This window comes from Vombatus ursinus, unplaced genomic scaffold, assembly GCF_900497805.2.
Source record: "Vombatus ursinus unplaced genomic scaffold, bare-nosed wombat genome assembly UNPS02014812.1, whole genome shotgun sequence".
NCBI lineage: Eukaryota > Metazoa > Chordata > Mammalia > Diprotodontia > Vombatidae > Vombatus > Vombatus ursinus.
In genome coordinates this window covers 70,308,561-70,314,840 of record NW_020954590.1, presented here as the reverse complement: position 1 = coordinate 70,314,840, position 6,280 = coordinate 70,308,561, and positions in this window count along the sequence as shown.

Here is a 6,280-nt window from a genome sequence, read left to right as displayed (position 1 = left end):
TGTGTGTGTGTGTGTGTGTGTGTGTGTGTGTGTGTGTGTTTTGAGTTGGTCTTACAGACATGTACACCATGATATAATTGAAAGAGTCTTAGGTAAGAGATCAAGAAGCTGAATTCAAATAATGTGTCACCAACTCTTTGTAACTTAAGCTGTGTCATAACATCTTTTAGCCATAGGTTTTCAAATCTATAAAATGAGGGGTTACTTCTTTAAGGTCTTTTCCAGTGTCATGGATCTATGAGTCAAAATTTTTTCCATAGTAATTAGCATAATGATTTTTTTTCCCAAGTGCAATATTGATTTACATCTCAAAATCCCATAGTCCTTGATTCTCTCCTATTTCTCACCCTGTTTCCTCTTAAGTGGATTCAAAGATAAATTGTGATCATTCTCCATTCTTTTGCAGGTTTAAATTCATTATTTCTGAGACCATAGTGGAATATTACCATTTCAAAAAATAAAACAACTTTTAATTAACATATCATGAACAGCAGTTTTACTTTTAAATGTCCCTCGTATATATTGAAAACTTAGTCCCTTGAAATCTTACTGAAAGCTCTTATATATTTAAAATATGAATATCCTTATTTTGTACCCCTCAAATATGCAAGTATGAAAACATATCTGTACTTTTTGTTGTTGTTAAGGACAAGACAGACATTCAGCCATTATTTTAATATGTTAGTTTTCATGATTCTAAAAAGTAATACAAATAGATTACTATACTCTTGCTTTTTGTTTTATTTGAAGACTAAATTAGGCAAGCCTTAAAATTTCAATGCAAAGCAAAAATGATTCCTTGTCATTTTAAAGGGCCTAAAATGTTCCATAAATTCATCAGCATGATTAATTAGAATCAAACAATATCATCTATGATGTTATCCATGACCATGAAAATTTCTGGATTGACGGTTTGTCTCTGCTTTTTAAAATATGGTTTTCTTAACAAAAGATAGACCAAGAAGTTTTTTGGAGAATAGCTTATCCTAGTCAAAAACAAGTTTCTACAATTCAATTATTTTGGCATAAATCAATGTGTTGACAACAATTTAAAACTTGGAATGATTGCATGTGTAACTTTGTTAAAGTTGCACTTGACTATGAACTCCCATTTACACATTATGTAATATCTCTACCTCACTAATGTTAATAGTGTACCAAATGATAGGCAATAATATTTAAGATAAACAATAATAGTCCCCTAGAAAATTCCAACTAAAAACAATAGTTGATATTTATATGGTGTTTCAAGGATTATACAGTGCTTTATAAATGTCATTTCATTTGAAGAAAAATCCAAGACTGACAAATAATATTGATAAATCTGAGACTAAGCCTTGCACGCAGTTGACATTCAGAGAATGTGCAATATAATAAAATTATGTACTAGATCATGTAATCATATGTGCATAGTTTTAGAGATGTAAATAATAATTCTTATATGTCATATAGGCCATTCTATTTTTTCTTTTTATAGATAAGGAAATTAAAGTCAATATAATTTAAATGATTTGCCCAGGATCACCTCATGAATTGGGACACTATTGTACTGTTGGTGGAGTTGTAAACTGATCCAACTATTCTACAGACCAATTTGGAATTATTTCCGAAGGGCTATAAATTGTGGATCCTTTGACTCAGCAATACCACCTCTAGGTCTGTATTCCAATTAACCCAAAACCTAGGTACAAAAGGCTTTGTAGATATGTATTTAGCAATTATTTTATTAAATTACACTTTATCATCTTCCTGCTTAGGTAGCAGTGGGCATCCCTTACTCTTACTTTATAAGTGAAAAAATGTAACAAGCAGAAACATACTATATTTCATTAAGCTGAAAGTACCAGTAATGAGCCCATTTCCTATTGACTTAGACTTGATCATTTTGAGAAGTTACCCAATATTGGAACTTTGCAAATTCAGTGGATAAAGTTCATTTAAATGTAATAAGTAAGTGGAAAGCCAGGCCTTAACTTCATTGGAACAATCATTGTCCTCTAGAGCCAAAGAAATGATGTATCAGTCATTAATAAAATGCCTTTGGCAACAATGTTGTATATCCTTGAACATGTTTAATTAATAAGAAATTAAACTTTTTTTAGAAGGAAGAATGAAAGTATAACATTTTTAGTTTTACTTTAGTTTTAATTAGAAACAGACCTCAGTGGGATGTGCTGGTAGTGGGGTCATACTCTGATTTACAAATCACTGAATTGGAAAAAAAAAGTTATTTTCCTTTGGTAACAATTTTTTTTCTTATTTTTAAAAGGAAGGGAAGACAGGTTATGAGAGTTCCTTACTACTCTATATCAATATACCAATGATTCTATGAGTTGAGAAGTAAATCAATATGCAGTCCTTGCATGGTTCATTGGTGGCCTTAGCTTCCCTCTTTTGAGTACTATCTATAAAAGGAATGCCTAAATACATATTTTAAAACCAGATAAATGATCCTGTCGGTTTGGGGGTTGCTGGTTCCAATCACAGTCTCTCTACTCAAATTGATGGATATACATATCATTAAGTTGAAATCTGGGTTTTCTAAATTTACAACAATTTCAAATAAAATTAAACTTCAGCTTCATTCTTTCACATTGAATGTGTCCTTGTGCCTTTAGTGCTCATACCTGAAAGATTTGGTTAACATTTAGAGCATCTGAATGGAAAGTCAAATTATGAATAAATGCCAGGGCCTGATCATAATCTGGTTGTTTTTTAACCAGTTTTCCTCAAGCCTCCCACTTCAAATATGATAAAATTATCTTTATTAAGTTAATATTTCTTAGGAATAGAGTGTCTGTGAGCTGGAAGGGATCTAGAAATCATTAAGCACAACTACTTCATTTTATAAATAAGGAAATTGAAGCTCAGAGACAAAAAGGACTTTGAGCACTTTAACTCTATCCATTTTAGTCTTTGTTTCTTTAAAATTAAGATTTGAAATTAAAGACCTATAAGGTCCTCTTTAGTGATAGATCTTTCATCCTGAAGTAAGATTTTAACATAGAATAGCCTAACAAAGAATTATGAGGAAGGGTTGTGACAAGAAAGGAGGACATTTTGAAGAGTAGACAACAGATTCATTGCTTATACAGCTAAATGTTTATTGCCCCTAAATAGTTTTTCCCCCTATAGTCAAGATGTAATTGGAAATAATAGCTTATACTCTGAATACCAAAAAGAAGAAAGAGTGACTCAATAATCTAACACAAGAAAGGATATCCCTTGAGGAAAAGTGACCCTCTAAATGACCAGATAGTACTTGCAAGCAAACTGCCTGCCTTGCTTCCTTGGACTGATTTAAAAAGAGTCAGTAAAAAATCTAAGTTGTTGCTCTGTTTCCAGAAATTCAAATTATTCAAGAACAACATAAGTTTTGGGTTTCTTTTCCACCTCCTTTCGCAAATCTCTTATATGAAACAACAATACTAAAATGGGGAATTAAAAATCTGGTTGGCATTAATTTCCCTTAATGGACTCCCAAATAAAGAAGCAACATTTCAATCACCTTAATTCCAAGACAAGTGTTACAACATTGACAATTTGAGTTTGAGGGACTAGGATCAACAAGTTCCAATCATTTATTTTTGCAACTGAAACTTCCAAGGAATAATACTGCAGACACAACTTTCACTTTTTTTTTTTCTGTTTGATGCACAGATATAGAGAAAGTCTGCCCCTCTGCCACAGAAAAAGGAACTACCACAGACCACTCACATGTAAACTTTCTGGGAAACAAGCAACATTTTCCTATCATATGCTACCTAGCAGGAGAGTAATCAATCTGATTTAATTAATTGATGGAAAAACAGTAGCAATATTAGCCCAGCAGACTCAAGATCTCTAAAGACTATATAGTTCCCCCAGACTGGTTATTTTGTTTCATCATTATAAAGAAGAAGAAAAAGAAAATGTGTTATCTTAGGATGACACTGTAAGACTCCTAGGAAAGAATTCAAACAGATGATTGGAGATCCATCTCCTAAAATTATCATCTATGATTTATACAGCAAAAAAAAAGACTCTCAAATAATCAGAAAGAAAGATTCCTAGATATTTCTTTGTGCCAGATACTCAGGCTACTGTCAACAGAGATCAGAATTGTTACTTATATGGAACTGTAACAGCCTATTTACCACCAACTGTCCACATAAATGGGTGAGTTTCAGATTGAAAAAGAAAACCAAAGAGGGGAAATTGAGATGGTGTAAAACATTTTTATATTGGTCCCATATGTTATTCTACAAATTGAAAGAAAAACAAGCCTTCACAAATCCTCATAGATCACTTTATTCTTCCAGTGGAACTGTCTGTCCACACTAAGTTGGTTTGGCAATAGCATCACCGACATGCTCAGGATTATAAAAGTCTATCCTTTCAAGTAAATACCCCCACTGAAATGAATGTGCTTATTGGAATTGATTAAGCTCTTATGGTTATAAATCTGTGCAACTGCTTTACCCAGTGAACTCTTCATGTTAAAGCTGAATGCTTATCAAGGTCACTATGAAAGATTGTAGTTTCAATACTCCAAGGCAAGATACCAGCAAATAAAAATCAATAAAAAGCAAACTTAATTAAATTCTCTTTGAAGTTTACAGTTTGCAAAGAGCCAACCTTCCCCTCTTTTCTTCTTTCTCTAATTCAATGAGAAATGTGTCTTGTGAATCCAAGCAAATCAAGACTGTATTAAATTCCAAGCATCCTAAAAGGTGAACTGAAGCTATAACCTTCTGTCATCTGAAGGATTTAGTGAGAGTTTATGAGGATATCATAGACTACAGTATCTTCAAAGTCCACATAAATATCTATTTAAGATAAGATGTTCCAGCAATCAGATGAACCTCTCTGGAAAGAAGAGGGGAAAAAAAAAGCTAACATTGAAGGGTCTGAGAGAGATAATCTGCCCTTTCCTTGTACAGCAAATAGTAAAACATCATTGTGGACAAATACAAAAAAAAGCAGGGGGGAAAGTTGAAGCTTCTACTTCTAACTTTTTGAACACTTTATATATGAAACACTGTACTATCCACAACTGCTTGACTATACTCTATAAAGCCCCAAATTAGATAATCCTCAGGGGAAGAGAAAAAAAAATGACAAGACAAATCCTAAAGCTTGCACATTAAAGGTTTACTTTATTCTTCCTATGAAAGCCCACATATGCAGCGCTTAAAAAACACAACTTATTATGGCTAGCTAAAGCACTTCAAAGAACTTAGAACCAGAGCACTGTATTGGAACAGAGGGTCCCTAGGTATATAGCATTAAAAAAAACACATTTGAATCTAAAGTGGCTTACCTTTGCTGCACCCCTATGAAAATGAAGACTTGTTTTGTTTATACAAAATACAAAAAATCAGCCATAAATAGTAATAAGTGATGCCATCATCACGTACTTGCCAATGTGCTGGAATTAGATGTATTTTCAGTTTCTCTAATGTATCCTGTGGCTCTTCTCGACCCTTGTCTCGAAAAGCTATTTCCAAAACATTTGTAATCCACCCACGAACATCTTGTTTATTTCGAGCATTTTGTACCTACGGGTACCTCGACCCTTACCACAGAGCCCATAGTTTCTCAAAGCTTCCAGGAACTCCCTCTCCTTCTTTCTACCTTCCCCTCCTACCCCTGTGCAAAACGTTAGTCTTGAAGTTGCTTCCAAAAGCTAAAAGTCACAAGCAAGCTAACTCCACCGCCCTGTAGGTACTTGCACCAGGGGTTTGGGGAGGGTTACTTTTTCGTCCGTCAAAAAAAAAAAAAGTGGGAGCGGGATGGGGTGGTATCCTGGAGCACCGCCTTTTAGCAGCAAGGACTGAAGAGCCCAGGCATCTGTGGCAGCAATAGCAGCAACAGCAGCAAGAGAAGAGGCAATGTAGTTCTGCCTGGGTGGCTACAGTTGTGTCCAGAAGCGCTGTCCATCCCCGCCGGTGCTGAACTAAAGGGCTTATGAAGCCCCAGCCAGATCCAGGTCTCCTCTTCCCTCCACAGATGACAGCAAGCGGTGTATGTATCTTCCTGCTTTGCCTGTCTCAGCTGCTTTATGGATCTGTAGGGGATGAATCTTTTCCCCAAACAGTATTATTATCGTGCATATTTGGACGACAACGTGCTGTTCCTTTTCCTGATTCAGAAAGAAGAAATTATGTGAAAACAGGACGTGAGATTCTCGTGACTTTTCAATTGTCCAGAGAGAGTTTCCCCCTGTATTGATTGAGATGAAAGCTTATTGAGAAACACACACACACACACACACACACACACACACACACACACACAC